At 39.4% G+C, this 25,782-nt stretch overlaps 1 protein-coding gene and 1 long non-coding RNA gene across 19 annotated transcripts in view; one reads left to right on the top strand and one right to left on the bottom strand.

Moving 5' to 3' along the window:
- ZFHX4 (zinc finger homeobox 4) overlaps positions 1-9,879 on the bottom strand; it is a 182,234-nt gene extending 172,355 nt beyond the window's left edge. For 2 of the 6 annotated variants that reach the window (XM_081816168.1, XM_081816170.1), the window contains exon 1: positions 9,447-9,879. The gene's annotated coding sequence lies outside the window, so the exon portion shown is untranslated. Of the gene's footprint in view, positions 1-7,103; positions 7,359-9,446 lie in introns of those variants that run through there. The other 4 variants (XM_081816169.1, XM_081816167.1, XM_006727305.3 and 1 more) reach the window with 3 other exon arrangements.
- The window catches only part of LOC115940549 (uncharacterized), a 48,310-nt gene continuing 29,902 nt past the window's right edge, over positions 7,375-25,782 (top strand). For 7 of the 13 annotated variants that reach the window (XR_014144235.1, XR_014144237.1, XR_014144229.1 and 4 more), the window contains exons 1-2: positions 7,725-7,988; positions 18,060-18,266. This is a non-coding gene — a long non-coding RNA (uncharacterized LOC115940549). Of the gene's footprint in view, positions 7,587-7,724; positions 7,989-18,059; positions 18,267-25,782 lie in introns of those variants that run through there. The other 6 variants (XR_014144232.1, XR_014144238.1, XR_014144231.1 and 3 more) reach the window with 2 other exon arrangements.

The following is a 25,782-nucleotide window of genomic DNA, read 5'->3' as shown; positions in this document are numbered from 1 at the left end:
ACCATACTCGGTTACGTAATAAACCCTTTTCCAAGCAGCCAAGATAGCCGTGTGACCATTGGTCCTCGAGTTGGGATATCTGAGTTTTGTCCTGACATGTTCCTAACTTGTTTGGTAACTCAATGGTTACTTCTCCTGAATTCAGTATCTCATATTTTACAGTGAGCTGGCTGAACTGGATTAACTTTACGGTATTCTCAGGCTTTAGCATGTTGATAGGGTGCCTTACAAACCTACCTGCTCTTTTCTGTTGTGATCATGTTGGTCAGTTCTTAGAAAATGAAAGGAATTTAGTCTACAGAGGGAAAATTTCACAGGCTACCCCTATGTATACATCTAAACAGGAAAGAGAGACACTAAAATGCAAAGAGAGTCGGTGGTGTGTGTGTACGTGTCTTTATACACACTCCTAGTTGGTATATACTAAACCAAAAGAGATGACTCGTTCTCAATTAAGTAGTGGGCTCAGAAAATTTAAGTATTACTTGCACTATTCCTAGCTGTATGGAAAAAAGTACTGTACTTCAGAGAATCCACATTAAAAAAGCTTTTCAGGTTTAATTAAGGTACTTTGGGAAATGATTGGGCTTCTTCAATTTACTCTTCCAAGCAGACGAATTTTAAGATTCTCCATAAACTTCCCTCTTACAAAGTTTTGTTTTGTTTTGTATTTTAACAGTACAACCAGGTGGCACACACCAGCTCATATGTTTTTGTATTTCAACCATTGTTAAAGCTATGGATTTCCTTTCTTCTTTACAGTGAAGGAAAGAATTTTATGGACAGTTATAAAATGCATATTTTAACCCAAAAGTCAATTTTCCCTGGTTAAAATGATTTAGATCTGAGTAAATACTTGCAGAACGCTTTCTGTTTTTACAGCTAGAACACAATGGAACCTATAAACTTTGTCTTCAGAGGTATGTGCTATAGGGGGTACCATTCAGAAATTATCAACTGCACACTGTCGTATCCCCAGGACAAACAACCATGAGAAATGATCAATCATCTAAATCCATGATGCTGTGTGTGAACTCCTGACCTGAATGACTAAAACACCTACTCAGGACTGGTCTTGGACCATCAGGGCATTATGACATATTAACCAAGTCAAGCCGCCCAAATTCTTAAATGCTGTTTGTTTATTTTTTCAATCTCTAGAATGTTAAAGTGGCTAATTATATCAGAGATAAGTTGCTTGCCAAATAGGACTTTAGTGTCAAAGCCATTTTTAAGTTGTGTGCATACATTCAAAAATGCCTGCAAATGGCAAATATTTTATTTCACTCACAAACCTTTGAGAGTAGGGGAGTGGAGAGCAGCCATCCCTGGACTGAGGATTGTATGTCAAACGTGAAACCATATCAAGCTTTCAAGGCAACTTGTGAACCTCTGAAACTGGGGAATTAACAGAACATCAAATCCAGTAAGATCACAGGGGCACAATCCTTATGCAAGAAAATAATGCCATTGAGCCCTCATTAAAAGACCATTTCGTCCTTAGCCATCAAAGACTGCGAGTGCACTAAGATCTTGGTTATATCATCAGGGATAACTAAAACAAGTGCCAAGAGAAATTGTGCACTTTTAGTTCTCACATGTGTCCATCTGTTCACGTATAAACATATATTCTGCTTTCTGTCTGATTCCTAAAATCTTGATATCAGAATACCCTGGGCTTTTGCCCATTTCCTAAGAACGCAGACATCACATAAGCTACTATTAACCCATGTGTGATCCACTTCCATGGTGGCTGGAAAGCTGCCAGTTACAACACATGGTGCTTGGTTAACAATGTCTTAAAATATAAATGAATTTATTTTTTAAATTAACACATTTTTCTTATGGAAATACCTTAATAAGCCCTTCTGCATGTAAAATAGCCTCCATGTGGATTTTTTTTTTGTTCTTTTAAGACTTTTTGCAAGCATATCATAAACTTAACCATAAAAGTTTCTGAAACAATCCAGAATTTCTTGACAAATTTTTAAAAGGACTCCAGTAAAGAATTTTGGTGACTTTATATAACAAAGATCAAACACTTTTCCTTTACAATATTCTGTACTCAAGAGGCAACCCTTATACTTTAATTTACGTGAAAACACTTCTGATTTCCCTAGTTTCCATGTAACATTCTTAACAGTACCTCAGCAACTGAACTGCGAAAGCAATGAGGCAAACAGAAGTTCTACACTCTAGGAACAAAACAAGTTAGTTTAATATCTGGTGGAATCTTTCAATCCTGCTCTGGGGCAGCCTTCAATGGCTCATCTGTTGTGACCCCAAACCGGAAAGAGATTGTTTAAAATGTATACATATAAATAATTATCCACACTGCATTTGATTTATATATGTACAAAAGAATCAATTCCCACCTTTGAAAGTGCCTTAACACTTATGGTATTTTAACTGCCCTAATTATGGTTGAAGAAACATCATTAAGAGCCCTGACCATGTTGCCAACTGATAACCAGTTACAGCTCTAACTAGTGACAAGAGAAAACCTTACTGCCAATGTCTCCAAAAATGAACATACAATACTCAGACACTTTTTAAAAGACTTATCTCTAAATGAAATGCACAAGACACCTACAAAGCAACATGAAGATGAATTAAATCCTAAGAAAATAACTCTGTATCTTCTTCTACTAACCCCTCCCAACCATAAAAGCTGATGGGCCACTTAGCACACTTAACATTGGCAAAAGTCAGGATACACAACTCTTTCCCAAATGAAGTGTTCTACCAATTGAGACAACTATTTATAGCCTATGGGGGAGGAGGGCAGAGGAACACCATATATTCCATCATTAACTAAATTAAATACCCACACCATAGTCTTTGCCTCCTCTGAAATAACCGTTTTTGACAGCAAAGTGCTGGGAATTCTCGATACCCAATAGTCAATATTTGGCTAGCCTAGCATGTTTCTGAAAACTCTTCTGCATACAAGCCTCTGTTTATCATCCTCTAGCTGCACTATGGTCATCCATATTACTTCCCAGTGATGATGAAAACTCAGGGCATCTTATAAGTTGCTGAAATCTGAGCCCCTGCTTGTTTTCTCAAGTCTTGGACAAACATAACTTTAGAGAGAGCAGAGCATAGGCATAAAGAAAGAGGGGCCTGCATTTTCATCTTCCTTTCATCTTAGTCATTCAGTCAGCCATTCAGAACCCTATTCAACAGAGCTTTTCATTATGCAAAAAAATGCTAATCCTTTTCCGATGCTTTCACACTTGTATAAACCCCCATTCCTTCAACTGAAAAGCAATTATATCAGTTTACCTTTCTGTCAAAAACAGGATTAATATTCCAATAACAGAATCTCCTTTATTTTCCTATCTTTTTGCTTTAGGAAACTAGAGATTATTAGTAGAGGCATTCTTAGAACAAGAATATATTATTTTAAATATGATGGTGTTAACTAATGAATGGAAAAAGGAGAATGATCATAAGAAGAAAAAGTGCCCCAGTATACTGCAGAAACTCTTTTCTGTGACAGAACTGACCTTCCCTTTGCAGATGCCCAAAGAGACTGAGACTCACTCTGGTCTATTAATCAGAAACAAATTATGAAAGAATGTAGTTGGACTGGTTGACACTATCCTGTCTTGGGAGACTCAGTAACAGCCTAGTAACAATGTCCTCTTCATGGGTAATGAACAGCCATGACAAATGGGGCAGAGAAACTATTTATTTGCATATGCAAATTCTCACACAAGGGAAACATGTACAAACAAGTGTCATTGTAAGGTGGATTAGGCAAACAACGCTTTCTTTTTAGGACATTCTGCAGCCCAGAACATTAGTCAGCACAATTAAACCAGTCTCCATGGAGACTAATGAAATTTCACCATGGTATGAGTTAAATTAGATAGCTAGTTATGTGTTTCCACAATCCAACTTGAAATCCATTATTGTTTCAGAACAATACAGCAATTGTGCCTAGCTGATCTTTGCCAGCTCAACAAGCTCCTAAGTTGACAATTTGCATATGTTAATATAATTAAGCACTAATTACATGAAACTTGTACATATTCACATGCACTTTCCCTGGGCGCTTTTCAGTTTGAACCTTGGCCAAGTCTTTAACCCTTAGAATGGTCTTAGAGGATAAAAACTCTGCCTGTGGGTACAGCCCCTAGGCAGACACAGAAAGGCTCCTCATTTATAAACACAAAGCTTAACCTGGCTTCTCATATTTCTAGCAACAATGACAGAAAATATTTTGTGAGTGTGGTAGGGACCAGGGATGAGGGAAAACGGGGGGGGGGGGGTTTGTGGGTGGATTTGTCTTTAAAGACTTATAACGAATATCTTCTCATAGAAAAGCAATAACATTCATTTCAAGAAAATGTTAAGAATTTGCTCTCACTGACATTGTGGGACCTTGGGAGATGAAAATGGTTTGACAACAGCAAAAATAGCAAGTAGAAAAGGAAAAGGGAGCATCAGCACCTAATGAGCTTTACATAAATATATGCAGAGGCAATTAAGCAATGTTAATTACTATGACAGCAGTTAATTGAATATAATTAGATATTTTAAGCCACTGAATAAAGCATAGTTAAGATTAATTTTATTGAGATTAATTGTAAATAAGGATAGATTAACTCTGTGTTTTGACAGGCATAAAAAGTAGTTCTGCAAATTAAGCAGGAGCGTGGCCACCAGTCCAAAAATCATATATTATTTTAATGTCACACCTCAGAATCATCCCCTCAATAAACATGACTTTTCAAACCCAAACAGACAGGAATCTTGAAGAAAAACAAACAGCTTGCAGAGATTAAAGAGCCTTTGTCCTTTTTCATGTGCATTTCTTTTAACAGACTAAATTAAGCGAGTCTGGTGTACGTTTTTTAGGAAGGAACATTTCACACTGAATGGAAAAAATGTTCTATCACATATGAAATTCGTGCAGCTGTGCGGAACTTGGTCCAGATGGTTTTAGACTATAAACCACCACCAAATGATAGACAGTAGGCCTTCCCAAGATTATGTGATAAAGTCACAATCTTTTATTTTGAACTCCCAAATTTCTGCTTTGTATTATTTCCAATCAAATCACAGGTTTTCTTTTACAAATGTGTTTCTCCAAGTGGGTTAAAAGAAACATTGTGCCTACTAAGTACTAGAAATAAATGTAGAATGAATTGGAGAAGGCCTCCTGTAACAGATATCAGCTAAATCATTCAGCCACAAAATGCAATGATAGCTATGATAACAGCGCATGCAGATGACAACACTTGATTATTACTCTTACAAACAATGGTTTCTAGAAATATTTCTTAGGAAAATATTGCTAAATGAAAAGCCTTCCCAAATACTTTCACACCAAGCCAATTCATGCATTCTCTTTAAGGAAATTAACACAGTCCTCAAGAATGCTGAACAAATCACTAATAAGAGAGGAACTTCAATTGATTTTGAAATAAATCAATAGGTGATTAACATAATATTTTTAAAGCAGCAGAATGTGTGTGTGTCTATATTGCACAAACATACATATTATATTTCCAATACCCCTTAGCTCTTAATCGAACAAGGGCTTTATGCTATTGAGCATGCCTCTATACTACCTCACAACTTCTTTAGGATGCCCTTAGTCTTTATAACGAAAATCCTAAAATGGTCTGTGAAACAAGACTACGACAAGCCATTCTGCAGTGAAAGATTTTAAATCATCCAGCCTCTTCTAATAGACTTGAGACTTATTGAGGTAGAAACCATAAAAAATGAAGAAGGGAAATTTAATCCCTGAAATATTGATTTGCACATTAATATCATATAGGCAGAGGGCAATTTGGCTTCGTGGAAATGACACATTGTCGACCCTTGGTGAAGTCAGAGCCAATCTAACTGCTGAACATGTCTGAATCTCAAGAGTTATTAAGGGCTTCCCTTCTTGCCTTTATGACTTTTCTTCAGCCTACCAATGCAATCTTAAATGTATTATCTTTAAGAAATAATTGTAAAACCTCAGGGGTTTTCCAGTTAATGGAAGGGAGGCCAAACCACATCAGATTCTGAAATGCAACATTAAACCCTTGCAATCAACAAAACCACCTCAATTCTCATCCATCCAGTGGAGGATCTAATATTGTTATTAGAGATAATTAAATTTCATTGTGTAAATTTAGGCTCATGGTCAGAATGAAAGCAGTAAATTCTGCAATATTAAACAGCGATTTTCTCAGCATCCTTTATGCTTTCCTTTGCTGGTGCAGCATCTTTAAAAATAATCCAACTAGCTCAAAATTAATGAACAGATTTGGGCTCATCTGCTAAAAACTGCGAAAGGTTACAATAGAGCTGAACATGTTTCCTTCATTTTTAACTTTTAGTGGCAACTTTCACTTCCTAGACCCACAGCCCACTCTCCCTGTCCTAACCCCTCAGTTGGTGCTATTGCTTTGACTTACACAGCTGGTTTACCTGACCTTTCTTTGTTCCTTAGGTACATTTCACTTTTCAGATTTATGGTATTTCCCCCATATTTCATTGGCTCTATCTTCATTGCCATAAAAATGAAAACACTTAAATATGAGTTTACTTTTTTAAATCCAAAAGCAATCAGCTATTGAAGAAATACACAGTGATGCTCTCTCCCCAGTTTATGCCATAAATATTAAAACCATTTAAAAAAATAACTATATAAACCTTATGATCCCCGCACTGAAGCCAGGTGCAAGAGGTTAAAACAGCTGGCTAGCCATCTTTTATTTTTGTGTGCCTTCCTGCTGATTGAAACCGCAAACATTGAAAACTATCAAATATTGCCTTCAGGATTTTCTTTTTTTAAGAAGAGGAAGGAAAAAAAGAAAACCTTCATTTTCTATAATATGCTCCTCTGTGGAGAAGAAAACTCTAAAACATAATCAGTTACAGAGTAGTGAAATAATTCCGAATAGCTCCTTTCTGTGGTATTTAAACCGTCATTTCCAACAACTTCTATACACAATTGTTTTTAATTTTTCAGTTAGAAAAGAGAAAAGAGGGAAGAAAAGGAAAAGAAAGAAAGTCTGAGCTTGCTCTGGCAGTTTTGCCAGTAAATATAAAGTAAAACAAATGTTGAGGGCACCGAGAGTGTTACATACCCGGGCTGTGTTTTTGCATTGCTCTCAATGGAAGCGATCGATGCCCGTGTCACTGTCGCGTCCCAATCGCAGCCAAGCCTCAGCCTTAATCTAAGCAACACCCGAAAAGGCAGCGGCAGCCGCAGCCTCTCCCTGACTCCTCCATCCATCCACCCAACTAAAAATATAATACTACATATGAGCTTTAACCGCTCCACGTTTATAGGGATCAAGCCACTGAAAATCCAGGAGAACACAATAAAAAAAAAAAAAAAAAAAAAAAAAAGAACCCTCCTTCTGTCTCTTGTCTCTCCTCTCTCTCTCTCTCTCTCTCTCTCTCTCCTCTCTCTCCTCTCTCTCTGTCTCTCCTTTCGCCATCTACATGATCCTTGATTAAACATGGAACAGAGTTATTAAAAAGGGGGGGTAAGGACTCAAGGAGAGGAAATGCAACTGTCAGAAATCGGGACCGCCAGATTTCCTGGTGAACCTGCCTCTGTCTGAGTCAGTGTCAATCCACCATCTTCCGCCAGTGAACTTGTCTTTGGGTTTTTGTTTGGTTTGGGGGGGTTGTTGTTGTGTATGTGCTTTTTTTTTTTGGAAGGGGGGAGGGGAAAGGCAAGGTGGGGGCTAAAGGTGGGGGGGAGTAGGGAGAATGTGTGTGTGTCTGTGAGTACGTGTTGAGTGTGTGTATGTATGTGTGTGTAGGGGTCGGGGTGGGGGGGGTCCGTGTTTGCGATCTGAACCTTTGGTACCTACAAGGAGGGTGTCTCGTCGAACGGTAGCTAAGATCTCACCAGAACCGCGCGGAAGTGAGGAGTCGCGGCCAAAGGCGCTCGCTGGAGCCTCCTCTCTGGGCCGGACCCCAGCCCGAGCCGCGAAAGGAGCCCCCCGCCCGGATCACAGGTAACAAAAGAAATACAAACCAGTGCACCGTCTTCTGTGGGGGAAGGGGGCCAGGATGGGGAACCCTCAGTTACTTGGGCATCGGCAGAGAAACTTTATACAATTCCATGAGAAATTTTATTATTATTATTATTTTCTGATAGAAAAGAGCAGGAAAGAATGGGGGAGGAGGGAGTGAAACAGAAGTAGGAGGAAGGCGAGACCCGACGCATTCCAGCCCCTCTTCCCTTAGCAGCTCCCGGCCGGAAGGCGCACTTGATGCGGAGAGAGGCGAAGAAGGTGAAGTTCGTTTGTAGACATGGAACCTCTTTGGGGGGGGGGGGGGCAGGGAATAAATCAGTTCTCACAGCCGGCCACAGCCCCCCCCAACACACACACACACACACACACACACACACACACACACACACACACACCCTTTGCCCTTTGCCAAAAGGAAAGGAAGGATTCTTGACCCCGAGCTGCTGGCATCTATCCTCTAGTCTAACGCACACCCGGCAGCGAAAGCGCCCGGCAGAGCTGCTGCCGCCTCCCGATTCCCTGGCCCCGAGGCCCGGCGTTCCCGCCTCCTAACGGACCTGCCTTCCGTTCGCCAGCACCCGAGTCCGCGCCGCCCGCGCCGCCGGGAGCAGCCCTCGGCTGTGCCCCGCCGTCCGCTCCGGCCGGCGGGTGTCCACCTACAGCCCCAGACCCAGCTCGCGCCGGGGCCTCTTGGAACCCCCTGCCCAAGGCGTACGGATCCCCCGTCCTCCGCCAGTCCCGCGCACTAAGCGCTCTTCGGGGAACTTGAGAGAGGAAAGGGTGGGGGTGGTAAGAGGGGGAAGAAAAACGAGGCTGAATAACGGGGGCGGGGGGGGTGTAAAACAGGGAGAGAGGGGCTTCAAGCCCCACCGACCAACGTCCAAACTTTCCGAGGATGAGTGCGGAGAAAGGGTCATCCCGACTGGCGTGTGGGAGCGCGGGGCGACCGGGGACCCCTGGCAGTGCCCGCGCCGCTGCGGAGCTGACAGCTTCCCCGCGCCACGAGAACGCCACAGGCTCGCGGTGGAGACAGAACCCGAAAAGACAGGAAAAAGGAGAGAAAACTGCTCGGCCAAACGTGGATGATCCGCCACTTAATCCAAAAGTTAAATCCCCAAAAACGCAGCCCCCCCCCAAAGAAAGTGGAAAATCAGGTCCCTCAGTGCCCCCTCCCTCTTTCAGCGGAGCAAATCCTTGAGCCAAAAAAGGGGGAAAGAGATAGAAAAGGGGGGCAGAGCGGAAGAGATGGTTGGGATGAGGGGATGTGTGCGAGAGCGAGCGAGAGCGAGCGAGCTAGGGGCAGAGAGGGAGAGAGGCGGAGAGGGAGAGAGAGGGAGCGAAATATCAAAGATTGTGCAAGATCAGGCTGGAAAGATAATCGATACTCGACCTAAATTTAACACAAACTACTCAATAAAAGTTAAAGAAAAAACTTACTTTCCATTTCCCCTGCAGTTCCTACTCGATCTTCGCCTCTTTTTTGTTTTGCTTTTATTTTACTTACAGCTGATCACATCCAAGTAAAACGAGAGGGTTCATTAAAAAAAAATAAAAAAAATAAAAAATAATCCTCGAACTTTATTGGGTGAAAATAAAAACGCTGAAGCAGAAAGTGGGGGGCATGGAGCGGTCCTCGGGGGTCCGGGAGGAGTTAAAGCATGTGCCGACCGCGGTCTCGCTGTTTGGTTGTGAAGGGGTTGGGAAAAGGAGGAAAGGAAATGAAAATCCGATATGTCTTTATTCTGCTAATTATTATCGTTTTAGCCCTGTTTAAAAAAAATGGCTGATTAAGTTGAGTGCGCATGTCTTTGTGTGTCTATTCCCGATATGCACTCTGGGAATGAGAGAGGAGAGTGAGGGAGAGGGAGAGGGAGAGGGAGAGGGGGGAGAGAGAGGTGTAATTAGTGAGGTGATCAACATTCCCCAGACTGCAAATGACGCGCAGCCCGGACTCGGAGCAGCCCGGGAGCCTCGCGGCTTCCAAGGCTCGGAGCGCTGCGGCGGGAGCCCGGGACGCTGCGACCGCGGAGAGGGCAGGAGATGGGGATCTCCGGGGCTCGCACCCCACGCGCCCCTGCGCGCGCGACTCCCAAACTTCATTAGACACACACACACACACACACACACACACACACACACAATCTCTCTCTCTCTCTCTCTCTCATTTCCTCTCTCTCAGCAAAAAGGGAGAGAAAATAAAACATAAATACCGCCAAAACAATGCCCTTTAACCAGTCGAATTTTTTTTTTTTATTTTAATGAAGCAAAGTAATTATTATCGGACCAGAGATTTGTTTATTAGGGAGCTTTAAGGAGAAATATAAGTTAGAGTAATGAAGAGTTTTTCTCTGCCTAATTTATTCTGTTGTGTACAAGAACGCATTTTAATGAAGAAATGCAGGGACCGAGCAAATATGCAGATGTATGTAAATAAAGGGTGCCTGGCAGTGTGCAAACACCGCTCGCCCAGCCTATTTCGAAGGAAGAATTGCACTCTGGATCCATAGGCACCTTTTTAAACACCTATCTTTCGCTTGCACACGCAGGAGAGAAAACCCAGGGCATGGTAGATGCAAGCGGTTAGTTGAGTCAAAGTAAACTTTCAGATGAGAGTAAGTGATGGGTGCAAGGGTGATAGTGGGGATATGGTTTTAGCCTTTATGTAATATTTTTGAATATTTTATCAGAATTGCATAAGTTCAGTGTAATAGCTTTAAGAAGACTTAGGGGAAAAAAAACCCTTTCATCTTACAAGTCTGTTGAATTATCCTTCTTGAAGCACATTATGATGAATTTTAAAACCCCACTACAGATCTCATTAGAATGAAATATACTTGGTATTTTCTGGTGCAAAATTTAAGGTGGCTGATTCTCATTTGAAAATCTAATTATCTCTTTCCAATATTACAGATGTGAATATGAGTGACACTTTCATTAAAAGATAATTAACTAAAACTAGGAATAGACATACTTTTAAATACCCCCTACTGAATATCTGAATATGGAATATATATATATATATATACTATCCCTTGCTACTCAGATAGCATCTTGATACACTGCTACACTATAGGTCACAAGTAGACACCATCTATGTAATATTTCAAAAATAGGAATTCTAGAGAGAAGGTGAAAGTACAAACCAAACAAGCTAAAAACAGGAAATACTTGCAATGTCCAGCTTCCTGGACAGGTGAGGTGTCAGCTGCTTTTGAGTTGACAGGTCTTTGAAGTTCTGGATCGCCAGGATCTGCTTCAAAACCTTGTCTTAGGCCTTAAGCACCAAATTTACCAAATAACAACAAAAAGGTTTATCGCAGGACAACAGAGGCTGCAAACACGCATCTTTCTGGGCCTGAAACATTGTGTTATCAGGGAACATTTGGGAAATCCTAGAACTGATGCAAATTGCATTAAAAACCAAACAAAACACCTGGGAGGATAAAAGTATAGTCCTCAAAAGAGCAGACCTAGGCCCAAATCAGAAAAGCTGGTTGCCTACAGCAGCTGGCTAAGGTTACAATGAAAGTCCAAAGGCTTGGAGTAGAGAATAAAACCTAGATATGGTCTTTATTAAGGGGAGGGGGGTGGAAAGCACATCACCACCTTAGGAATCTGAAGTTGATGTATGTACCAATATAGTATAAACCAGGGCTACTAAACGTTAACAGAAAGAAAACCATCTACCTCTCCAAAGACTCCATTCTATTTTAAACTTGTTTGGGAAGCAATCTGCTCAAAGTGTATGGTTTTCTAAGATTTTTAATATACTTTGTTTACAGTCTTACCTTTATACAGCAACTGTATCATTGGTGTGCTGTCTGATTGTACCTCAGTTGAGTTTATCCATGTGCTTTAAGAAACATACATGGCTACGGTGTTAAAATTTTAATTCTCTGTAACTTACAAGTGAAGAAGGTGTTTATGTAGCATTGCTGTTTACAGAAAAACACCCCAGAGAGCAAAAATTCTGGCTTTAAAAAACTATTTGAGGTGTGTGTTGGGGAAGGGGGTGGGGGCTTTTAAGAAGACTGAGGGGAAATGAAGGCAGGGAGACTTTCAGGTTCAAATCAGAAAAGATCAAGCCCTTTGAGGGAGAGGGCTCCATGTACAAGCTCACTGATGGAAAAACCATTTCCTGCGTTTTCAGACGGGTAAATGCGTATGATGAAGGAAACACCTGAGAACAATAAGTCTGTTTCAGGCTCAGGTGAAGAAAGGGGTCTATTTCTGGCATGGAAGAATAGGGAAATGATGATCATTTCGTTTTCAAGTTCTCCTTTATTTCTTTCGCCTTTTTCTCCCTGAAACATCATCAATAACATTAATGTCATTAATGTCAAAACACCAAACGTCTAATCAGGAGAACCATTTTAAAAATTTGGTGGCTATTTCTCCTCTACGCCCCCCATCCCTCTCTTTTCTTGGAAAATACATCCCTCTCTTTTCTTGGAAAATCTCTCCCCCCCCCCGTGTGTGTGTGTGTGTGTGTGTGTATGTATGTGTGTGTGGGGGGGAGCGGTTATTGAATTCTAAGTAAGAAAACAAAAGGAAGGAGGATTTGTAAGAGGAGCGCCCACTTTTGCAATCCCTCTGCTAGCGAGTATCCCCCTCCTATTCCGCCTGTGTGTGTGTGTTCTTTTTAATCATCTCTTTCTCATCCTCTTTCACCTCTTTCCTAAGAAGAGAAGCTGGGGTGAGGGTCGGGGGTTAATGGGCTGAGGGGATGGGGCAGAGAGGGACTAGCACGGAGTCAAGAGTTTCCTCCAGGGCTCGGCCTTGGAGCGCGCCCGCGCGAGGAGGGTAGCTGGGGAGAAGCGGCTACAGGTCTGCGTGGGGTGGGCCGGGAGGCGCGGAGCGCGGCGCCGCGGGCAGGGGCGCGGCAAGGCGGGCGAGCCCGAGCCCAGCCCGCGGGCTGCTCCGGGGCGAGGGCGCGATCCGCCCGGTTCGCCCCGGCTGCGCCCCGGCCCCTGGCGCCCTCCTTCTCGGCCCCTCGCTCCACGAAACCCAGCTGCTCCTCTCGGGTCTCTGAGGACCCCTTGCCGTCAACCTTTGACCCTGTCTCCCTCCCCCCCGCCCCCATTCTGCTGTCCCTAAACTCTGTGCGAACCCGCCGCCGCCCTCAAGGAACGTTGGCTACTTTTTATTTCAAAGTGAAAGGAGCAGAGGTTTCCCTGCCGCACCAAGAACTTTCCCTACACCCTCTTCTACACTTTCCAGGGCTACCCCAGCCGAGCCAAGCCCATCCCGGAGCACTCGGACCCTGACGCCGAGTGCCCAGTTGGGGGAGAACCAAAAAGGGATACCAGGTGGTTAGGTGTTGAGTGTTGGGAGCAAGGAGTAATTAATTTTGAGACAAAAGGTAATTTCCACTTTTAGACTTTTCCTTGGCGTATTTTATTTCCCAAATCTGTGCCGCAGACACTCTGGGCTTTACAATCGCTTTAAGGAGTCTTCCGCTGTCTGTTCCCGGATTCCCCCGCCCTGCCCTAGCCAATTCAGTAACAAATACCGCACCTCCCTCTCCCTCAAGTCCCGCCAGCTCAAGACCAAGCCCAGCCCAAGGGGAAAAGGTTCCCAGTCTTTTGACCGCGCATCCGGGGTCTATAGATGAGCTCAGTTTGAAACGAGGTATTACAAGATTTCAGCGTTAGGAACCCTTTATATCACCACAGACACTTTCAGATCCTCAGCCCCCCTCCTCCTTCCCTCTTTTTGTTGAGTCTTCTCCACCCGGGGGCTATGTAACAAAGGCAGTCTGTTAACTAACATTTTTAACTCAGTAACTCCTTTCCAAAACACACTTAAACTTGATACCAATGTCTATCATTTTGTGAGTGGGGAGGTGTGGGGTGTGTGTGTAAGGGGGAGACATGAAGTTGTCAGTGAATCGGAAAGTGCAGGGCTTATTTGGGATGGTGTCACAAACGCATTATATTTACAGTGAAATAGTTCAAGAAATAGTGTGGAAGAGTGCCAAATTTCATTACTATGAAAAAAAGTATATTTTTCTTGAGAACTCACAAAGCGGGAGGGGGGGGTTGGCTGGAGGTTAAAATATGACCTAACATCCAGAATGGACACTGTCTTTGATGGTGAGAGTGAGCTAGATGAAATGAAATTCAAAAAGGAAAGACATTTTAAGTGTGTATGTGTGTGTCACATTTGTGGGCAGTTAAATCTGTCGTTCACTGATTCTCTCCCCTCCCCCAACCTGGTTCTTATCTCCTTTGTGGTCTTTTTTGTCATAAAAATGCCCCCATCTTGATCCTGGTCTCTATCTGTACTTCCATATTTCTGTATGTTTCTCTCTTTCTAACTAAAGTCCCTTTTTGGCTTTTATTTGCAGTAAATCTGTTTTACTTTTTTTTTTTTTTCTGGTGGTTCTGACCTAGTTCAATGTGTGTGGGGGGGGCAGTCATTATTATGTAAAGTTAGGCACAGGTATAGTTTGGGATGGGGAAAAGGGAGGAGTTATAGAGGGTCTGAGGAAAGAAGAATTAAGGGAGTGGAAAAGGGATAGGAGGAAGGGGGAAGAGAAAAGTCAGACGCCCTCTGGCCTTTCAGAGGTCAGGGCTCAGACAGTGCTGTGACCTCCTTTCCCTCTAGGCAACCAGCCCAGTGTTTATAAACAAAATCAGACGGGACTCTCCCCAAACAATAGCACTTCACTAACTTCACAAGCACTTCTACAGCTCTTATGCAAATTAATAAGGACTCCTTATCACTTACCACTATACACACCCCCACCCCCTCAGCACATGTATTCACACTTAAGGCACCCAAACCCAGGATCACAAGCACACTCTTCTCAAAACAGATGGAGATATTTCCAGCAAGCATATCCAACAAAAATTTTACATTTCATCTGGGGAAGATCTCTAAGAGACAACGATGCAGATGGGAAAAGATAAATAAATGGGAAAACACAAAGAACTGAGATTTCACTGAAGATAAATTTGTGATCTTTTAAAACCTAAAACATCTATATCTAGTCAAGGCAATGCTGTATAGACAATATACTAAACACTGGCCACCGAATAGAATTATTTGAAAACAGGACATTACATTCATCCCAACATCCACATTTCCAAGACAAAAGTGCAGATCTTTATAGTTGAAGAAAAGCCATCACCTCTGTATATAATGTCCCTAAATATTAGACACAAAAGCACCATTAAATCCTGCAGCAAACAAACAGCCCATCTGATCTAAGTTACAAAATGTATAATTAAATCCATCTTCAATTACAGAAGGCAGCTAGCAGGAACTAAATCAAAGATTTTGAAACAAATATTGTTTCCCAAGGTACAGAAATGATAGCTTTACATTATATTGTAACCAAAACTCCATTTCAGGAATAAATTACAAGATAAGAAAAAAAAAACGTGAAAGCAAAAAAAAAAAAAAAAAGAATTAAATGATTTCAAACTTTTGCTTTAAAATGATTATCAGTGAAAGTCTAAGAGAAAAAGGTTAAAGAAAATATACCTCAGAGCAAAAAGATCATCTCCTTTTCTTCTTTGTCTATCAGTCCCTTGTTAAAGCATATGGAAAATGTTTTCAAAATGCCCAGATTTGGCACATTGTCATTGCAAAGAGAGGAGCGCAGTGATGCTGTTAGAGAAAATGGGAAATAAATTCAGGATTGGGTGCTGCCTCCTTCAATGCGGATTTATCTAAGTTTAATTTAATATTCCGCAATCACTGAATGATCGCATATAATTCACCAAGATTTTAAAGGGCTTTATTTAAATACCTTGAGCAACAAGAGAATGAAATTTAAATCATTGCAGCCATTGCTTATATTTTTTTATTTTCCTATTAGAAGAACTTTAACTGGCAATTTCTAATAATAAAAGGGAAAACGATCAAGGTTTGGATTTTTTAAAGGGAGAATGTTAAAGGAAAGCATTAGCTTTATTAAAATCATTCTGAACATAAAATCAAAAAGCACAAAATGGTTGTTTGTAAAACACTAAACCTTTAATCGATTTTATTGGCATTCCGATCGATTAGATAAACGGAAATCTATAGCAAACATCAAAGCATTTAAAACATTTTCTCTATCTCATTTATAAACAAAACTTTTCTTTTCAGCAGAAAAAAATGATTATCAAACGACTAACAGGAAATTCTTCAGATATCAAATTACGATAATAAAATTATTTCCACATGGAAAAGGATAATGACAATGATGATAGTAATTACAATAATGAATAATTCAACAACCCTTTGACATGTATGTTAGAACCTCCAGCAGAAACCGCTCTGGGGGGGGGCGTTCTTTAAAAGAAATACTTTATTTTTTTAATTGAAAAATTTAGTTGACAATATTTTTAAAGGAAATATTTTTTAGAGATAACTCGGGGGGAATAGCTTAGGTGTGGCTTTCGGACTAGTGTTAATTTCCCTGCAATTACAAACGAGTCAATTTCCTCGCCGGAGTTTTCCTTCCAAATTGATACTTATTAGCAAAAATTAATATGCAAATGTCAGTGAGCCCTTCCAGGTTTGCAAACTTGTATCCGGACCTGTTTTCTACTTATTCTAAAAGGTGATTCTCAAATTATAGAGGGGGTGAAGACTAGACTCCCCCATCCTGAACGTGATCACACATTTGATCTTTTAAGTGAAGGAAACCAATTTGTTTGGAGATATGAAAACTGCTATCCAGAGAAATGCAGCAATCAGAGCTTATGGCATTTTAGCTGCAGCAAAAGGAAGTGTTGCTGTAACGGGTATTATGTTTATTTGTTAAAGAAAATCAATGAAAGTGGCTGTAAAGTAGTTAGTGAGGCGTGTGTTTGGGACTCGCGGTGAATCGTGACTCTGGCAGGCTGAAAGAGCAGCTCTTGTCCTTGCCAGAAAAGTCCCCGCGTCGCCCCGAGCCGGGGAGCGGGCTGTGCGGCACCTGGCTTCCAACTCGCCGGTGCTGCCCGGCGGTGCTCTTGTCTACCGCCTAAGTCACTCCAATTCTCTGCCCTTTTTGCCCTCGGTCCTAGCAGTTGCTCCTTCCAGTTGACTGTGGTGGCCTTCCCACGCCCTCCCTCAGCAGCACACACCTTTTTCCTCCTTTTCTCTTACTGACTCTGGTCGTTTCCTCCTTTACGCTACAGGTCTGAACTTCTGTACTTCTTTTCCTCCTATTGGAATCTCCCTCTTCTGAATCTCGAAGTCTCTTCGGTGAATCGCGGAATATTTCTTTCCTACCCCGCCCCTCCCCCATTTCTCTCTCCTGCCAATTATTTAGCACCCGGGTCTTCTTACCCTCGCACTTCTATCCTCTCCTCCAGACATTCCAGAGAGTTCTCATCACACCAGAATGCACTTTTTCTCCTCCTCCTACTCGCCTAGGATTGGGGTTTGGGGGGGGGGTGGGATTTTGAGTCGAACTCCCAGGGGTTTTATTCTATTCTTTTAACAGCTTTACTTTCCCTTTTCTTCTTTGCGTAACCTTCACCTACCTACTAATTTATAACAGAAGCGGCTTCTTTCCCTTTCATTTCCTAGTTTACAGTTTCCGTCTGGGGCTGTGCATTGCACAGGCACCCTCTGGCTCCCCCCCCTCCCGGGCCGTCCCCGCCGGCCGCCGGCCCAGGCAACTATTTTCATGTACTTGGTTGCGGTCTCATTGCACTTTCTCTCCTTGGAATAAGTTAGTTTCCATGATTTGAAGTTCTCCGCAGAGCGCCTCTTTACTTGTCAAGCTTACCTCGCTGCCTAAATAAAGGGTGGGGTGTGGGGGAAGGTGTATCACCCACTTAAATCCCTTTTAACAACCGTTTACTCCCAGTCCCACCACCCGTCCAGGTAATGCCTTGTGTGAATAATAACGAATTCTGGAAGATTTTCCCTTTCAGCGCGTGCAAGGTTGCTTATGAGTTATTCCTGAGAGGGTCTCAAACGTCTCCCTTGTATCTTCTGGCTTCGAGTGGTCACCATTTCAACCTCCCCCCACGCCTCTTCTCCTTCCTCCCTCGCTGGCCGCCCTGGCTGCGGGAGGGGAACGCAGTCTAAAGACCTCGTCCTCTCGCTTCTTGTTTCTAGCTGCTGCAGCTGCCGCTGAAATTCGCTGTGGCCGCTGCCTCTTCCCGCTTTAATCCCAGACCTCCAGTCATTGGGCAGCTCCTCAGAGGCAAGAAGTCAACACCATGGCAACCCGACAAGCCTATCAAATCACCGGCTGGCGTGACAGCAGCAACACGGCCGGCAGAAGTGGGCTGGGCGGAAGAGCAGAGTGGTCACTACGCTCAGGTACACAGTCTGGGAGTGGACAGCAACTGTCAGCCTCCACGTTCTGGCTACACAGATGTGCACCACCCAGTTCATACCCTTACCCTATGTCCCCTAGTAGGTTTGGAGGAGGAGGAAGAGGAGGAGGACCAGGAGGAGGAGGACAAGCAGGAGGAGGAGAAGGGGAGATATATATAGGAGTGGAAGAGCTTCGGGAGAGAGTTTCAAGCTAAAAGTAATAGAAGCCCTAGATACTGTAAACTAAACACGCCTTGTGCCCCAGCAGCAGAGGAAACCAAGTCACAATAGCCTCAGAACCAGATTTAAAGGGTTTGCACAAAGGTGTGGGGTTTTTCTTCACCGGTTCTGTCACTTGCTTGAGCAAAATTAATGCAACGTTGTGTTCTGGAGTTTCAAAAGTATAAAAGAAAATGTTACATTTTTAACTTTTACTGTCTGCCAGTGTCCGAGTCTGCAAAAAATATGGCTTGACATCAATGTCATCTATGCTAATTGACTGCCTTGGAAATGACCTAAACTTTACCTGAAACTGCCTTCGCCTTGTTCTTTCCTAAGATGTGTGCTATGTGTCATGTGTGTTCTAGATCTTCTCTAAAGAGAAGAAACCGAGGAGACTAGGAAATCCGTGCATTCCTTGTGGGCCTACTTGGTCTTTGTATTTCCTAATTTTCCTTGAACTCCCAAGTAGGCAAATAGAAGAAGACAGGACTTTCACTAATAATTCAGAGCACTTTGTTAATTTACATGGCTTAGTTTGAGACTGCATTTTTCTTTTTCATTTTTTAAATTTTAAAAACAAACAATGTTTTTGAGAAACATGTGATGCATTTCTTCTTAGCTTATACAAATATTTGAACAATATATAGAATGCTATCATTGACCATATATCACCCTCTCACTTATCTCATAGTTTATTTCTGAATTTGAGAGCACAAGTTTGCTGAAGTTGTATAGGGCAGAAAGAGAAATCCATTTAATAATGAAGTTAATGTGTCATACTGAGGGAATCTTGTATGAATTCTAAAATCTACCTTTAAGTCCACTCCACATAAACACAATTCACTAAATAAACAATTTTCATATTGATCTAACATTTTTTATGAAGAGGCTCTCAGTGTGTAAGTATTTAAGTTATACTTGGCATGCATAAAATACTAGAGACCTAGAAAGGGTTTTCAAAACAGCAATTGCAATATTAAGCAGAATAGGGTAGAGAGCCAATTTTTGTGGCTCTAAAGAGAAATTCAGTGAAATCTTCAACTTCATTTCCTTACTTTCTCTATATTTCATTGTTGATGGATCCTAATATTAAAACAGTACATTTTCAAAATATAATTTATTATATACCAAAAACGAGTATAATAACTGACACTGGAGAAACAGGTCATGATATACTAGAAAAAACTTTTAGATATAATGTGATTTTCCCTGCACTGAAACTATAATAACATTGTGGTAGCATTTTCTTTTTCTGTGCTACTCTGCAGAGTTGTTCAATGAAGAACAGTCAAGCACAAAGAGCTGAAAGTTGGTTGTAGTTTAAATGATTAAGTCAGTGCCAAGTTATCGATATCCTTGAATGTTTTTAGCTAATTCACATTACATCTGAAAAGTACTGAGTGTTTACGTGGGAAATGTAAGAAGAAACACAATACTACAATTTTAAATTAAAATGCATATATTTAGGGGCACCTGGGTGGCTCAGTCGTTAGGCGTCTGCCTTTGGCTTGGGTCATGGTCCCAGGGTCCTGGGATCGAGCCCCGCATAGGGCTCCCTGCTCTGCGGGAGGCCTGCTTCTCCCTCTCCCACTCCCCCTGCTTGTGTTCCCTCTCTTGCTGTCTCTCTCTGTCAAATGAATGAGTAAAATCTTTAAAAAAAAATGCATGTATTTAATCTGTTATCTTTCAGAGCCAAACTTGTAAATTTAAAATGTTTTAAAGAGAAGTTAAATGAAGTATACAAAAATCTTTCAGTACATTCTGACTTCAGTAAGAATAAATGAACACAGGAGATATAACATTTAAAAGTTTATTATTTCATTTAATAAATGGTGTACATTGAGTTATTGAAAAATTTTAAATACCTTAGGATCTATCATACTATTTGTGATGGATGTGTGGTTATACTTGTCAAAGACATGAACAGATACCATCATTCAAATGTTCATCTATGTGTAGTATTTCTAATTTGAAAAAGTTGAAAAGAGATGAAGTTAGTACATTATATCTAAATGAAAACAAATATCTAAATATTCTATTAGATCCTTTAATTTTGTTAGAAATTGTTATTTCTAAAGCTTGCCATATATGGATTATTGAATATTAAAACAAATTTTACAAATGCTATACAGACATTTATTTTTTTAAATCACAAATCAATTTTAGTGTTTACTCTTAAAAAATACCCTCAGACTATACAATATATGACCATCTGCTTAAATATAGACTTATGTACATGCCACACACATGTTGCTAGTTAGCTCTACATTCAAATCTTTACATTTAAAGCTATTTTCTATACTTTTAGTGTTTTCAGTATAGATGTTCTTGGAAGGAGGAAATTTCTCTTTTTTAGCCAATAAAAATAAGACAGTGGAATTAAATGTAGTTTAAATGCTAAATTAAAAAAAAAATCAGTAAAAGGATGCCTTGCTTGTTTTCAGCAGAATGGATACCATCTCCATAGAGTTCATTCTTGACCTTACCTGAGTAAGTACTTTAACTTAAAGTATGAGATGCACCTAGAGGGGTAATACATTGAGCTTAATAGGAAGACAGTTAATAACCTTTTTTCATCCTCGTGCACTATCAATCATGGCTGTCACCAGTCTGCTGAATCAAAGCAAAAGTGTTCTTCACAGATGACTGATTAGAAACGCAAAATCACAAGATCCATCTTCATGGTCACTTTTATTATAGTCATTTTTAAACTGACAGCAACCTGCTCAGTTTCAGCACACTGGGCATCACAAATAGTGTCACTCAGTGCAGCTAAGCATGAGAAGAGGTTGGTTGGATTATACTTAAAAATAATTAGGCCCTCAACCCTTTGTGGAACCAAGAAAAAGGTATTACTCTTTCCATGCCCCCATTCCCTCCTCCCATACATAACTTGCTCTGATTCCATTGTATTGTGAGCTTACCATCTTGAAGGGAGGCAATGCAGAGTATAGTTTTTATCCTTGTTAATTATGTAGGAATTAGGGGATGAATATGTCCACTTGAGAGTTACTGATAACTTTTTGTCTACTGCTTTTTGTCAACATCATGACAAACAACAACATTGCTACCCTTATAGTTAAGTTAAATAGGGTTCTTTTTATATAGAAATAGGTTTTTAGACTAAAGATTTCAGGAATCTAGGTAGCTAGGTATTAGTGAGGGATTCTTGCTATAAGGAGCTCTTCTCAGTGGAAGACATTTAATAGCATCACCTGAATGCTGTAGCATTGGAATTGCTGAGGTTATAACTCTCCAAATACATAATCTTAAAGGTGGTCAAGATATTAACTACTAAGTAGCGATATAAATTCTCGATATGCAACCCCATATTTTCTCCTTTTCAGCCCTAGAGTATTGAAAAATGGCAAATTTGAAACACCAACAAGTAGATGTACATAAAAATCATTCAACTAGAGCATTTGAAACAGTTCTGTCTGAGTCAAAGGGTGAGGAACTTTATCTTTACTTAAAGTCTTGATCTTTATGCTACAAAGATGACCCTTTGATATTTCATGATATTTTCATGCATACCTTTACAATATTTTAAGATACTATAGGGTACTAATGATACAAATATTTACATGAGAAAAAATTTTAATAGAAACATTTTTAAATATGTTGTGATTCTTGTGCCCATTTTATAAGGTTCTTATTTCATATTCAGAAAGGAAAATCCAGTTGGGTTTAAATTTTAATTTAGTAAGTTTAACTTAAGTATCCTATTTTAAATTTCTATACAGTCATTGTTTTCTTTCATCCCAAATGTTCTTTTCTTGTTCACAGCAGAACACACACACATATAGAGAGAGGGAAAGGAGAGATAAAAAATTGTCAATGATATTTCTTTATATAACATAATACCTTCATATTCATTTTCAAACATGTTTAGTATCTACCTTTAATACCTCTTTGTGAAGCTACCAATTTTTTTCCTCCAGCTCTCCCTCCACACACACATACACACACCCACCCACACATGCACATACACACACCTGTATTGCTTTGTTCTGGATTATAAGAATGCTTTTCTTTTCTGCACAAAATGCATAGATAGACAAGATACATATAGTGATATATCTGTACTTATACAGATTATATAATTGCACATATATAATGGAGTATCTGCATTTTCCACGGATATAATAGATGCATAAATGTACTCTCTATGTATATGAAGGTTAATATTAATTTCCTTAAATATTGTACTTTATATGTTTCTAGAGATATATGTATTGAAAATAAAGAAATTATGAAATATCCCAACTAACTATCCAGTTTGATTTTATCTTTTTTAGCTAAATTAAGCTGTCTTAGAATTTGGATAGATGTATGTGTTATTTGACGTTTCAAAATAGTTCCACCTTATAAAAATTGATAACAACAATACTCATTGATACATTGTTCAATATGTAAAATTAGTATTAAATGAAATGTTTACATCCTTTAAAAGCTGTATAATTACATAGATGACAATGTAAATCACCTCAACACGTTCATATTCAGTTTACTTTAATGGTAAAAATATAATTTCCCCTGACAAAATGTGTGTGTGTGCACACTCATGTGTGTATGGGTGCTTAGTTTGGGTATGTTTATACTTTTTAAAAAGATAATGTCCCATAAAATTCAATATTCTTGCTTTTAAAGCTAATTTTTAGTGTAAAGGATTCTTTCTGCCTAGGTACTACTAGCCAGAATATTTATGGAAGAGAGATTTATTTGAAATATCTGGACTCGGTGTGGGACTTTTTGCTGCCAAACTAATTTAGGGAGATGATATGCATGAGAGTTGGCATCATCTTGGTAATCTATACAGGCAGTCACAATGGATCCAATATGAATTTCTAATATGCATCATAAATATGAGCATTTATAAGGCTTATAAAAACTATAGATCTAGAATCATGTTTTCCTCTATAGACAGGTCTTAATAAACTGAAGACATTTTTTTCCTTTATATTTTAAAAACTTAATCAAAACTACTTTTTTAAAAAATTGGTTTGTTTTGGAAGTTACTATTAAGCATCTTCGTTTGAAAATTTTATGTTTTGACATAATTTGAAAACAAAACTCACATTTTAAACTTCATGGATCATTTAAAAAGTTTTTTGGAAAAAAAAATCAGCATCTTAATTTACGTGAAATGTTTATCTGACGATTTTGTTGCTGGTAGTTTTAAAAACCTGTATTGTTTTGTGTGCATTTGCTTTATTGAGAATGTTCTTATGTTTAAGTGACTATGTAAAATTGTATGGTTTTACATACAATTTTATTGAATATAAGAATATCATATGATAAATAGACTAACATGAAGCTCTTATAATTTAGTTGTTAGAGATACACTTAATACATAAAAACATTCATCAAAGAATATTTTGAACAACAACAAAAAGACTAATAATGTTTATATATTTCAGTTTGGGCTGGGATTTATATTTGTGCATTGAGTGTAACATATGCCAAATGCACACATATACACAATTACACCTAAATACTATCATATCTAGATTATTGACTTCTTTAAATGGTAAAATGCTGTCACACACAAATATTGCAATTATCTTTGCCATGCCTGCATTTATGCAACCTGAATATGCAATTATGGCATTTCCCTCTTTCCTGGAGTATGATTTTCCCTCCGTACTGGAATTGTTCTTTGTTGAATCTTTGTGATAAAAAAAAAGCTGTTATATGAGTGTCAGTTTGCAATAAACGTGTGAGAAGATGTACGGTCAGGATAGACTGGCCATCTTTTAGCGTGTCTTTTCTACCTGGGCTTCAGAGCTCTAGCTCCCAACTAATGATATTTGAAGAGAAAAGAAATGAAAGCAAAGGTCATATAAAAATCACCTTTAACATTTTATAGTAAAAAAAGAAAAAATATTGAAATATTTATAATAATTTATCATGTAATTCTATTTTAATTGCTTTCCTATATTAATTTTCAAAATGCTGTTATTTGCTATCACTAGTTTAAAATTGTTATTTTGTTCAACTCCTGCTTTTTACTGACAAAAAAGGATATAGTTCTTAAAAATCACCAAAACTGAAATTATTATTTTCTCTACCATTCATATTCCCCAAAGCTTTCTGCCACTCAGCCACTAAAGCTGGAAGATGCATTTTATAACCAATAGACTATTTTGATCACTACGCTTTTTTCTTACCTTGAATTTCAGTTTGCAAAGAAATATGCAAATTGATTTAATGACAACTTTTCAAAATGCACTCCAAGATGTTAGTGATGTTTTCAAGTAAAAAATTTAAGATAGTATGATATAAAGATCCCTTTTTTGATAGCTAAAGCTTTTATATGTAAACCTTCACTTATGTATTACCCAACCACTGAAGAATTTTAATGTATTGCAGTTCATTTTGCAATATTTGCACAAACATTCAGAGTAGTATTATGTTGCTTTGTTATTTCATTATATTATATTTCACATATAGATTTTCATTTGAATTTTCCTGTTTTCAACATTTGGATATCATCTCATTAACTATCATAAACCAGTAGTTTAAGGAGGAGTAATTCTGAAATGTAAACACTCCTTCCAGAATTTTACAGTATTGCTAAAGAAGAGAAAGAGGGGACTAACATTACTTTCCCCCAAACATTTCACTGTTATGATTATAAGAAAAGATCAGATGCTGTGGCAATTTTTTTCATATGTGATCTTTCTTTAGAATTATTTTCAAAGTCAACTGTCCTTAGACCTTATTTTCATCTCCAAAAAGCATTAAGTTTGCTTCTTTGTAAAATATTTCTTCATAACATATCTTAGTTTAATTCACTTCTAGCAAAAGAAACACCCAAACTCAATCTGGAGACCTCCTTCCAACATAATTTTGCTGGACCTTTTCTTAGTAAAGGTTTTCTGGTTTTCATTTTCACTTCATATTCTCAAATAAAAGATCCTTTGTTGTCTACCATTTGATTGGACTTAATGAAAAACACTCCATTTTAACTTAACAGTATTTCCTTTTGAATTTATTATATTTAAGAACACTGTCAAAAATCAAACATTTAATCTCAGGTTTTTATATTTCAAAATATATTACTATCACATGGCTCAGTGAGGTGATGTAAAAAGTACACTGAAAAGATTTCAAAAAGGAAAGCAAAAGCGAAAAAACCCGGCTTCATTTTAATATGAAACTAAATACTATAGCTAATGTGCAGATTGGGTACGGCAGCTAACTGTAAAGACTAACCTGTGACAGGGTGCCAACAGCAGAATTGTGCAGTATTGACTAAATGAGCTTCACTGATTTGTATTGAGGCTAATATCTT

This window comes from Leptonychotes weddellii, chromosome 4, assembly GCF_054177405.1.
Source record: "Leptonychotes weddellii isolate Sample4059 chromosome 4, ASM5417740v2, whole genome shotgun sequence".
In the NCBI taxonomy this organism is placed as follows: Eukaryota; Metazoa; Chordata; class Mammalia; order Carnivora; family Phocidae; genus Leptonychotes; species Leptonychotes weddellii.
The sequence above is the reverse complement of the archived record's forward strand: the minus strand, read 5'-3'. Positions and strand labels throughout refer to the sequence as shown.